Genomic DNA, 13,137 nt, shown 5'->3' on the forward strand with positions numbered 1-13,137 from the left:
CCCTCCCCAACCCTTTCTATTATATAATCAAATACAATGTACAATGCCTTCTCTGCTACATTACACCAGGCAAATGGAACACCTCCAAACACGAACTCGAAGATTTCGTCTTCCAGAACTCGCTAAACTCAACTCATAACTTACTCCTTGGAGACATTAATCTACACCTTGAAGACCATACCTCAAAACAAGTCGAGGAACTACTCTCATACCTCAATGCACTATTCTACCAAATCCTTAACCCCCAACCCACGCATGAAAAAGGCCACCAACTGGATATTGCAGCATACACAATCCAAAATTCCCACACATCAGATATCCACATCTCCAATGGTACCTGGCATCCCTCCCTCTGGTCAGATCACTACAAATATACCTTCAACATCAATTGGGCACAAAGTAACAACAAACCCGCACCCCAAAAAACCTCCTTCACAACTCGCCAAAAAATCGATCCAATCACATTCTGGGACAAAATAGACCCCACAGATCCCAAGGAATTTATGTGCCACTAGCCCCACTAAAACCCAAAAACAGAATTTGCAGGCCTTCCGACAAATGGTTCGACAATGAACTTCTACAACTAAAAAGGCACTGCAGACAACTTGAAAGAGCCTGGAAAAAGCAGAACCATGAACAAACCAAAGCCGAATGGAGAAAACTAATCAAACAGTACAAGAGCAAACTCAATGAAAAACGGAAAGCCTACCACTCCAAACTTGTTGGTACCGAATCCCCAGACACTAAAATGCTCTTCAAACTAGTAAAAAACCTCACTGACACCAAGCCTCTCTTAGCCACTCAAGGAAACCACCCACCAACAGCCTCCCAGCTAGCTGATCACTACAAAAGCAAAATCACCACAATCAGATCCATTTCAATAACTCATCAGCCTACCTCGACGAGATTATAACAAAACCTACATCGATGAGATTATAACAAAACCTACATCAGAAGAACCCATAGCAGCCGATAAGGACTTGGACCTCCTTCCCTCTAGTTCAATGGTCGGATATGGACCGTCTATTTAAAAAATACAGCAAAGCATCATGTGACCTAAACAATTGTCTCTCATACCTCCTTACAAACGCTACCCCTAAATTCAGAGCCAACCTCATGCAATGGATTCAATTCACACTCACGGAAGGTCAATTCCCACTCGAACTAGGTGAGATTATAATCACCCCTCTACTGAAAGATCTCAAAGGCCCAATAGATAGCCCCTCTAACTACAGACCCATCGCCTCAATCCCACTATACGCTAAATTAATAGAAGGGCTTGTAGCGCAATACCTCACCAACTACCTAGAAGACCATAACATACTTCACCCCTCTCAATCAGGATTCAGATCCAGCTACAGCACAGAGACATTATTAGCAACTCTATTAGACAAAGCCAGACAGCACCTTAGTAAAGGAGGAAGAATGTTACTAATTCAACTCGATCTCTCAGCAGCATTCGACCTGGTAGAACACACCATACTACTCCGGATACTAGATGCCATAGGGATCTCGGGGGCAGTATACAACTGGTTCCAAGGATTCTTAAAATCAAGAACCTACAGAGTCAAGTCAAACAACCATAAATCGGAACCCTGGTCTAACCCCTGTGGAGTCCCACAAGGATCACCACTATCGCCTATGCTCTTCAACCTCTTCATATCCTCCTTTGGCTTCACCCAAGATACCCTAAACGCAACATCTTTCAGCTACACAGATGATATAACCATACTCCTCCCCTTCGACACCCAAGACCCCACTTCTTTAGGCAAGCTAAAAACAACACTGGAAGTAGTGGAAGAATGGATGCTAAAACACAAACTGAAACTGAACTCGGACAAAACAAAATTTCTACTACTCGAAAAAGATAAAACCCCATCCATAACAGAAATAGCAATAAACGTCACCAAATATCCCATACAGCCCTCTCTCAAAATCTTTGGAGTGACGATAGATAGATGCTGCACAATGCAGATACAAATCAACAAAACCATTCAAAAAGCATTTTTCACCATGCGCAACCTTCGAAAAATAAGAAAATTCTTCGAAAAAGACCACTACAGGATCATAGTTCAATCCCTTGTGCTAGGACTAGTGGACTATTGCAATATCCTCTACCTTCCATGCCCCACAAACTTGCTAAACCAACTGCAGACCATTTAAAACACAGCCCTCACTCGGAAAATTCGACCATATCACTAATGCTTACCTTGACTCACACTGGCTACCAATACGTGCTCGAATCCAATTCAAATTGTATTGTCTACTATACAAAGCAATAAACGGATCTGCACCCACCTACCTCAACAACCGTCTAAATTTCAACTGCACATCCAGAATAAGAAGAACCCAGAACCTATTCGCCTATCCACCGCTCAAGGGAACTCAGCGAAAGAAGATGTACGACGGCCTCCTAGCGACGCAGGCAGCGAAACTGGACCCCTTTATCTCCAACTTGTTATCAACTACAAGTGACTTTAAATCATTCCGAAAAGAAATCAAAACCCTACTATTCAAAAAAACTATACAACCTCCCAACCGACCCTAACAAGTAACCAACCCTAAACTCTTCTTCCCTACTAGTATTCCTCAATTCTCCTCCCTTCCCCAACTTCTCCCCTCTGCCTCCTCTATTAAACCTTCCCTAAACAGTAATCCTCCTGCATCTACTATGTAAACGTCCCCTAAATTGTAATTGTGTAAGCATCCCCCAATTGTAACTTCCTAGAAAATCTCAGCTATCTTATACCATATCCCGCTTAGAACTGTAAGCATCCCCTAAATTGTAACTTCCTGGAAATGTCCAGCTGTCTTATACTGTAATCCGCTTAGAACTGCAAGGTAAAGGCGGAATATAAGACACTAATGTAATGTAATACATTAATCAATAATAATAAAATGCTAGAGGCGCATGCGCTCTTGAAAATTCGTGAGCGCTGGCGCCCTGAGGTGTGCTTCTGTGGCAACATTCTAAACCTCAGGGCGCATGCGGGGGCTGGAGGCGCGCGACTGTGCTCTCTCTCTCTCATAACCTCCCGGCTCCAGCGGCGTAGGCAGTACCAGTGGCAGCAACCGAGTGGTGGACAGCAGCCCCGCTCCGGCCGTTGACCCTCCACAAACCTCCCGGCTACAGTGGCGTAGGCAGCACTATAAACACGCTGCTTCGCGCCCTTCTACTGCCGATTTCCTCTGCCGCGCCTCTGATGACATCATCGGAGACAGACGCGGCAGAGGAAATCGGCAGTAGAAGGCCGCGAAGCAGCGTGTTTAAAGTGCTGCCTACGCGGCTGGAGCCCCGAGGTTTGTCGGCGGTGGGAGGGTCAGGACGGAGCAGGCCGGATGGAGCAGGACAACGACAGTAAAAGAAGGGGGAGGGGCCGAACGGAGCAGGGAAGAGAAGGTAAGAGAAGGGAAAGGGGGGGTGGGGTGAAATGCTACTGTTTCTGCACAGGAAAGGAGGGGATAGGAGGGAAATGCTGTTGCTGTTGCATAGGGAAGTGGGATGGAAATGCTGCTGCACAGGGAAATGGGGAAAAATGACAGAGAGACAGCGGGAGGGAGGGAGACAGAAAGAAAGAAAGACACAGGGGCAGGGAGAGGAACAGAAAGACAGACAGAGAAAGGGGGCTAGAGAGAGAGTCAGCGGGAGAGGGAAAGGGGGCTGCTTTAGTGGGAGGGGTGTGCTTGGGGCAAACAGCTTTGCTCTGGGGGGAACACAGAAGGGGCCATGGAGAGACAGGGAGAGGGAAAGGGGGCTGCTTTGGGGTAGGGGTGTGCTGGGGGGAGACAGAAGGGGCCATGGAGAGACATTTGGGGGGGGAGGTGGGTGCTGGGGGGCAGACAGCTTTGCTCGGGGGGGGAGGGGGGAGACAGAAGGATACAGACAGCGGCCAAGGAGAGAGAGAGAAAGAAACACAGACAGACAGACATCTATTCTAGCACCCATTAATGTAACGGGCTTAAAGACTAGTAAAATAATAAAACTATCCCCCCTCTCCCTCGTAATTGAACCTGTAAATCAAGGGAAAAGAATAATTTAATCATTGCAATATTTTGTTAATGGCTCCCACACATCTTGAAATTTCCTAAAACACCCTCGCTGTATTGCAATATATCTTTCCATTTTATATATGACATTGGGAATTCCACCAAAAATTATAGTTTAATCTACTCCAGTTTTTCCAATTGTACGTAATTTGTTGAATGGCAACCTCGGTCATTATAAGTAATAATTTGTTATTATTTGAAGAAATCTGACTTTTTGCTCTCATTGCCATCCCAAACAGCACAGTATCATATGATAATGCCACTGGATTATCTAATAAACAATTAATTTGGTCCCAAATTGATTTCCAAAAGGTCATAATAAATGGACAATAGAATAATAAATGATCTAAAGTCCCTGCTTCGAGATGACAGTGCCAGCATCTATTAGACTTAGAGCTATCCAATTTTTGTAACCGAACAGGGGTCCATAACGCTCTGTGTAACAGAAAAAAAACATGTTTGTCTCTTAGATGCTGACACTGTACATCTCATCATCCAAGTCCAAATTTATGTCCATTTAGACACAGAAATTTGATGTTTAATCTCTATGCCCCAAATGTCACTCAGACCAGTGTTTGGTTTCTTTTTAATAAGTCCAGTTAATAATTTATACCATTGGGCAGCCTGATGACCCAGGAAGTCCGCCTGAAAGCATAAGAGCTCCAAACTATATTGCTCGCTAAGATTTTTCCATTCAGGGAACCCAGCCTGAATGGCCTGCTTCAATTGCAACCATCTAAAACTTTCTGATTTATTAAGGCCATATTTGTATTGCAATTGTGAAAACTCAAGCAGTTTACCATTAGAGATAACATCATTTAATAAACGTACACCTGCAATCATCCAATGCTTCCAGACGAGCCTTTCTCCGCCTATTTGAATCTTGGAGTTCAGCCATAAAGATTGATTTGTAGATTTGTAAATTGGAATAGTTGTTAAATTACTTACATAACGCAATGTTTTCCATGAATCAGCTAATATTCTGTTATCTTTACTGTAACTAGGCATTTTGATACTGAGCACATGACAAAGGCGCAAAAGAGACATGAGTTGCCATTCAAGCCACAACCAATCTGGGAGTTTTTCAATGAGTTCTGGGAGGACCCAATACATACCCTGGCGCAAAATATAGGCTTGATGATACCTATACAAATTGGGAAAATTTACCCCTCCATCTGAAATTGGCCTTTTGTAAAGATACCAAAGCAACTCTAGGAGTTTTACCCAACCAAATACATTTCATAAGAATACTATTTAATTTTTTATAAAAGGACCCTTGAATATAAATCGGCATTATTGCCTACACAGTAGCTCGTAAGCGAAGATTAGCGCAGGGTATTATTACTTTGGAGCGTAAATGTAGGCGATTCAAACCTGTTTATATTTCTTCTCCCACGGTACATAATAAAGAAAATTACTTGTCAGCCCGGGCGGCTCTTGATAGAGCAAAACAGTTCTTTTATTTTAGGGCTCATACTTACCATCGATTTGATAACAAACCGGGCCGCCTTTTGGCTCACATTTTAAATGCTTCTAATAGAATGAGTTTTATTCCACTTTTGGAATCCGCGGGGGGCGATAGAGTGACATCTACTGCTGATATTGCGAGGGTCTTTTATGATTATTTTAGTCAGTTTTATGCGGAGACGCCCTTGGAGTCTAACCCACCTTTGGTAGACTATTTGGCTGATGCGGGGTTGCCTCGTTTTAGCGCTCCTCATTTAACTGCTTTAAATAGTCCCATTTCCAGTTTGGAGGTGCAGAAAGTGATCCGGGCGATGAAGAGTGGTACGGCTCCCGGTAGAGATGGTTATTCTTCTGATTTTTATAAGCTTGTTTGGCATTTGGTGCCAGATCCCTTAGTGGACTATTATACTGCTGGCATTACTGCGGGTGGCTTTCCAGCCCATGCCAATCAGGCTTTGATCACATTGATTCTTAAACCGGGTAAACCGGCACATCCTCCTGATTCCTACCATCTTATCTCTCTCATTAATGTGGATTTGAAAATATTATCCCGGATTTTGGCTACTAGGTTGGCCTCTTTTTTGCCAGATTATATCTGTTCAAAGCAGGTGGGATTTGTGAGGGGTAGGCAGTCTGTTTTGAATGTGCGGAAGGTATTGTTGTCGGTAGCTCATTGTCAGCTCGTTCAGGAACCTTTAATTTTAGTAGGGTTGGATGCGGAGAAGGCTTTTGATCAAGTTAGTTGGCCGTATCTTTTTCAAGTCTTAGGGCCTTCAGGGTTGGTTTCGTCAGGTGTTAACTGCTCTTTATGCGTCACCTTCAGCGGCTTTGCTGGTTAATGGTAGTGTTACTGTTCCTTTTTCAATTCATAGGGGTACTAGACAGGGGTGCCCCCTTTCTCCTTTGCTGTTTTTGTTATATCTTGAACCCTTGTTGTGAACACTTCAGAATGATCCGGATGTGGTTGGGGTCCAGTTTCAATCGGGCCTAGTTAAATCTTTGCCTTCGCGGATGATGTTCTTTTGGTATTAACTAACTACAGTCCTCTTTACATCATGCTTTGGGGGCTTTGGAGGAATTTAGTTATTATTCAGGATATCGTTTAAATGCCCATAAGTCGGAAGTTTTAGCGATTCCTTTGTCGGTGCAAACTGATTGGGAAGGCCCTTTTCCTCTTAAATGGGCTGATGGCAGGATTAAGTATTTGGGTATTTGGATTTCTGGGACTTTGTCTGATTTGCCTTTCCTTAACTTGGAGCCGTTGCTTCAGGGTACAGAATCAAAACTGCGTATTTGGCAATCTTTTCCGCTTACTTTAATGGGGCGTATAGCTTTATTTAGTATGAATGTGGTTCCACAATGGTTATACGTTTTTCAAATGTTGCCCTTATTGTGTTCTTCGGCTTATCATCTTCGTCTTCGTAGGGCAATTCAGCATTTTTTGTGGTCTGGTAAATGTGCGCGTTTTTCTTATGCGACTCTTACTTTGTCTCGAGATAAGGGAGGGTTAGGTTTGCTTAATATTCATAACTTTGCAATTGCTTGCCAATTACACCATCTTAATGATTGATATAGAGGGACTTCTTATTTTTCGATTACACCTGTGGAGCTTGAACTCCTTGCTCCCTATACTGTTAGTACTCTTTTGCATGCTCCTGACCAGTATTTAACACTGGTGTTGTCTTTATTTATTTTATTTATTTAGATTTTTATCCCGTCCTCTCAGTAGCTCAGAACGGTCTACAAGTAAACATACACAATGGAAGTAATTAGACAAATAAGATGTACAATGGGTTTAAATGTTTGAACATACAAGACTGCAGTATTTAAATACAGGGGGTATACGGCAAATTAGGAGTAGAGTTTAAGTATAAGCAGTTTAGTTTAGATAAGTCGTTTAGTTTAGTATAAGTAGATTAGTTTGGTACAAGTTATTTGAGTTTAGATACAATTTATCAGAGTACAGACTAAGAGAGGATTATACTGAAATTTAGGGAGAAGTTAGCCAGGGGAGAGAAGAGAGAGGTGGGGTTTAAGGGGGGGTGTAGACTGAGGGAGACCTTTAGTTGAAGAGGAGGGTCTTTACCATTTTACGGAATGTCAATAAAGAGTTCTGTTGCCTGAGTTGAGGGGGGAGTCTTAGTATCCTATTTATCGTTCGGTTCGTCAGGCATTTTTAAGACTTTCCTCAGTGAGCTCCCCTTTATTGACGATAAAAGGTAATCCACAATTTGTCCCTGGGTTGGAGACCTCGTTGTTTGATTCTTGGATTCATAAAGGTTTGGTGTATCTCCATCGTGTTCTTACTTCTTCTGGGCAGTTGCGTTCATTTCCCAAATTGGTTCAGACGTCTGGGCTCCTTCCTAGCGATGTGTTTCATTATTTGCAATTGCAACATTATGTTCGTACCTTACCATCGGAAACTTTAACTAAGACTGTTTTTGATTCTCTGAAGGAGACATATTGTTTGGAAGCGCAGTCTATGATTCCTTTTTCGTTTTTATCATAAATTTTTGTTGGAGGAAGCCCCGGATTATGATTTTGCTTCTTTGAGTGGTCGGTGGTCTCTTGATTTGGGGACTTTTTTTATTTCAGTTGACTTGTTACGGTCTTCTTTGAAGTCATTTCGGCAATCCTGGGCTTCTATTCCTTATCGTGTGGCCCTTCGTCCAGATTCTTGTTGTCCTTAAATGTAGGGGGGTAAATGCTACCTTGGGGCATATGTTTTATTCTTGTCCTGTTGTGTTTCGATTTTGGACCATTCTTCATCGCCATATTGCACGCCTTTGGAATACTCGTTATCCCAGGACAAGCAGGCAGCATATTCTCACACATGGGTGACATCACTGACGGAGCCCCGCAGCGGACAGCCTCGAAAGCAAACTTGCTTGAAGATCTCGAGCTTTCGAGTGCTGCACCGCTCATGCGCGTGTGCCTTCCCGCCCGAACTAGGGGGCGCATCTCCTGTGAGGATCCTCAGTTAATCGTTTTCTGCGGAGCTGAGAACACTTGTTCTCCTTGCTCTGCAGCATTTGCCTTCTCTTCACCGCGGCTGAATTTTGTTTTTGGTCGCTGTGCTCGGGGTTTATTCCCTTTTTTCTTTCTTTGAGTATATAAAAAAAAATAAAAATTTGATTTTCTTTTTTTCTTCGACCGGGCATGAGGGCTTAGGCCTAGGCCCTCTCCTCTTTTTTTTCCGGTACGGACTTTGTGTTTTCTATGTCCCGGCCTGTGACCGGGTTTAAAAGTTGCTACCAGTGCGGCAGGACGATCTCTATCACCGACCCTCATATTCGGTGTATGGTCTGTTTGGGTGACAGTCATCGTCCCGAGGATTGTGTTCGCTGTCTAACCCTTCAGCCTCGTGCTTTTCGCCGCTGCTGTGACCGGTTTCTTCAGCTCTTCACCGGTATGGAAACTGACAAGCCCTCGGCCTCGGCAGTCTCAATTCCTTCGGCTTCCAAGACCTCGACGTCGGGGGTGTCCTCGGGAGTCAAGACCTCGCCCTCGACGCCCGTCCCGGCCTCGAAGTCCTCCGGGTCTTCAGCCTCGAAGGCCTCGTCGGTCTCGTCCTCGAAGCCTGCACTGGGGGGTAAGTCTCCTGCTTCTTTTTCAGGTACCATTCCCAAGAAGCCTCTAGGGTCTCCCCCACTTCAACCTGGGGTCCCGAGTGTCGTTCCTTCTTCGAGGCCTCCAGCTAAACATGCCTCCAAGTTGCGGGAATACTCACATTCGAGGTCGCCCTCCTTGGAGCGCACAGCGGTACCTATGAGACAAAACCCCTTGGTCTCGGTGCCCATGTTTGAGGATATGTTGAAGTCCATCCTCACTACTCAAATTTCCTCTATTGTGGCTCAGTTGCTTCCATCCTCGGCTTTGCCTCGGATAGACCAGCCTGAGCAGCAATCTGAGACTTCGGTGGAGCCCCCTCGAGGCAGGTCTCGTAAACAGGTCTCTTCCTCGGATTCCTCTCCGGATCCTTCCTCGAAGTCTCTGTTGCCTCGTCCTAAGCATCGCTCGAGGCCGTCGAAACACTTAGCCTCTAGACTGCCGAAGCATTCGGAGATTTCTTCGAAGCCATCACACCACTCTAGTGCTCGGCATTTTCGAGGCACTCGAAGTCGAGGACTCCGCCTTCGAGGCCTGTGTTACAAGACTTCTCTTCTCCGGCGTCAACGCATTCTACGCCTCGAACTCAGAGGACGTCACCGTCGAGGAGTTTGAAGAGAAAACATTCTTTTACTCCACCACAGACTGGCAGTGGGGCTTCTTCTGTCACGGTGCATTTGGAGTCAGAGCCTGTGTAGCAGTACTCCCGTGAGGCTTCCCCGTCCTATTCAGTGGCTCCTCGGTCACGATCTGCCTCTCCGGAGGAGCCTTCAACTTCGAAATCCTCTTCCTTTGCCAAGTTTGTGTTTGATATGGGGAAGGCTTTTCATTTGGATTTGCACTCGGATTCCAAATACACCCCGGAATACTTGGCGGACATGGAGTTATCACATCCTCCTAAGGAGACTCTGTGCTTACCCATGACACCGGTCCTCAAGCAGACTTTTATGAGGAATATGGAGACTCCTTACTCTGTTACAGCCATTCCTTCTAAGTTAGAGTCACGCTATCGCACTGTTCCCTGTAAGGGCTTCGAAAAGCCTCAGCTGTCCCACCAGTCCTTGGTGGTTGAGTCCTCCCTGAAGAAAGCTCACCCATCTAAGATCTCTGCCACTGTGCCTCCCAGCTGGGAGGGTTGCACCATGGACAAGTTTGGTCGTAGATTATACCAAAATTCCATGATGGCTAATAGGATCTTAAACTATAACTATGTTTTTACATCCTACTTCAATCATTTCTTGAAGCTGTTGCCATCCTTCTATCCAGACTTGACCAAAGCCCGTCTGCTGGAATTTAAGCAAATCATTCAAACCCTTTCCAAGTTGCGGCTTTTCATGTTGCAGGCATCTTATGATGTGTTTGAGCTTTCTTCTAGGGTATCGGCTTTTGCGGTGGCCATGCTTCGTCTAGCCTGGCTCAGGATAGTTGATATGAACCCTAACTTACAGGATCATCTGGCCAACTTGCCGTGTCAAGGAAATTAGCTTTTCGACGATTCAATTGAGGCGGCCACGAAGAGGCTCTCTGAACACGAGCGCTCTTTTGCTTCTCTCCTTCGGTCAAAGCCAAAACCTTCTACGACTCGAGCTTACAAACCACCTGCTCGTCGCTACCCTATGAAGACCACTCTGGCTTTCTTTCGTCTTCCTCCTTGACGTCCTCAACAATAATGCTCTCAGAAGCCTCAGACGCCTGCTCCTGCGAAACTGGCTCCGTCTTTTTGACGGTCCAGCCTTGAGCATTCCAACCTCCTTGCATCCAAATTCCTCCCTGCCCATTGGAGGTCGTCTTTCCCTTTTTTCTTCCATTTGGGAAAACATTACATCGGACCTCTGGGTTCTGATCATCATCCGCGAGGGATACTCTCTGTGCCTGATTCAGGTGCTCCCAGATCACCCTCCAAGAGAGTGTCATTCCAGTTCCTCGCAACTCCCCCTTCTTCTTCAGGAGGCTCAGGCGCTTCTTCGCCTTCGAGCGGTGTTGGAGATTCCTCCTTCCCAGCGCAATCTGGGGTTCTACTCCAGATACTTCCTGGTGCCCAAGAAGATGGGGGATTTGCGACCCATTTTGGATCTTTGAGCCCTCAACAAATTTCTAGTCAAAGAGAAGTTTCGCATGCTCTTGTTACCGACCTTGTACTCCCTCATGGATCGGGGGGATTGGATATGCTCACTGGATCTCAAAGAGGCTTATACTCATATCCCTGTTCATCCAAACTTTTGCAAATATCTCAGATTCAAGTTGGGGAATCTCCATCTCCAATACAGGGTTCTTCCCTTCGGCCTGGCAGCCTCCCCCAGAGTGTTCACCAAGTGTTTGGTTGTCGTGGCTACGGCTCTGCGCTCTCGAGGTCTTCAGGTGTTCTCCTACCTCGACGATTGGCTTATCAAGGCCCCTTCTCTTCCAGAGGTTATTGCAGCAACCCATCAGACTATTACATTTCTTCAAAGTCTGGGGTTCCATGTCAACTTTCCCAAATCTCAATTGGTTCCAGCCCCGTCTCTACAATTTATTGGCGCGACTCTGGATTCTGTCAACATGAGGGCATTCCTTCCACTGAATCGTCAAGAGACCCTCTTTCGACTCTGCCGACAGATGTCTTCTCTTCCGACCATCTCTGCACGTCAGATGATGGTTCTCCTCGGTCACATGACTTGTACGGTTCATGTGATACCCCCTTGCCAGACTTCACCTTTGCATACCTCAGTGGACCCTGGCGTCTCAATGGCAAAAAGCTCTGGACCCGCCTTCTCGCTGAATAACGGTGACTCCTTTATTGAAGAATTCTCTCCGCTGGTGGATGTTCTCTTCCAATCTTTCCAGAGGTTTGCGGTTTCACGGTCTGCCTCATCAGAAAGTGCTCACGACCAATTCGTCCACCTACGCGTGGGGAGCCCACGTCGATGGTCTCTGTATGCAAAGGTTGTGGACTTTCGACGACCGTCGGTGTCATATTAATCTGTTGGAACTCAGAGCGATTTTCCTTGCTCTCAAAGCTTTTCATCATCTTCTTCACGACCAGGTGGTACTGGTTCGAACAGACAATCAGGTAGCCATGTATTATGTCAACAAACAGGGATGGATGGGGTCTCATTCCCTTTGTCAGGAAGCTCTCCGGTTGTGGCAGTGGGCGATTTCTCGCAACATCTTTCTCAGAGCTGTCTACATTCAGGGTCAACAGAACTGTCTGGCAGACAAATTGAGTCGTCTGCTGCAACCTCACGAATGGAAGCTCAATTCCCCCACGCTTCGTCAAGTATTTGCTCGGTGGGGGACCCCTCAGATAGACCTTTTTTGCGTTGCCCAGCAATTTCAAACTGCCTCAGTTTTGCTCCCGCATTTTCTCGCCTCACTGTCTCGAGGCGGATGCTTTTCTTCTGGACTGGAGGAATCAGTTTCTTTATGCCTTCCCTCCATTTCCTCTGATTTTCAAGACTCTTGTCAAGCTGAAGTTGGAACATGCCACCATAATCCTGATAGCTCTTCGGTGGTCCAGACAACCGTGGTACTCCCTTCTTCTTCAACTCAGCATCAGGGAGCCTCTGCTTCTACCAGTTTTTCCTTCTCTGCTCACTCAGAGTCAAGGGTCTTTGCTTCATCCCAATCTGCAGTCTCTGCACTTAACAGCTTGGTACCTTTCTATATAACAGACTCTTCTCAATTTTCTCAGTCTGTTAGAGATGTCTTCCTTGCTTCCAGGAAGCCGTCCACTCGTCAATGTTACGGCCAAAAGTGGACTAGATTTTCTGCTTGGTGTTCCAGCCATCAGCTTCATCCGATATCTTCTTCCTTAGCTTCAGTTCTGGACTATTTGCTGCACTTGTCCCAATCGGGCCTCCAATCTACATCTATTCGAGTCCATCTCAGTGCTATTGCTGCTTTTCATCAGCCTCTGGATGGGAAACCTCTCTCTGCGCATCCCATGGTTTCCCGCTTTATGAAAGGGCTTTTTAATCTGAATCCACCTCTTAAACCGCCGCCTATGGTTTGGGATCTTAATGTTATTCTAGCTCA

General features: G+C 45.6%; 1 protein-coding gene across 3 annotated transcripts in view; it reads left to right on the forward strand.

Moving 5' to 3' along the window:
* The window catches only part of LOC117354709 (oocyte zinc finger protein XlCOF6-like), a 49,561-nt gene that overhangs the window by 7,222 nt on the left and 29,202 nt on the right, over positions 1-13,137 (forward strand). The window lies entirely within an intron of this gene.

The sequence above is a fragment of the Geotrypetes seraphini genome, chromosome 2 (genome assembly GCF_902459505.1).
Source record: "Geotrypetes seraphini chromosome 2, aGeoSer1.1, whole genome shotgun sequence".
In the NCBI taxonomy this organism is placed as follows: Eukaryota; Metazoa; Chordata; class Amphibia; order Gymnophiona; family Dermophiidae; genus Geotrypetes; species Geotrypetes seraphini.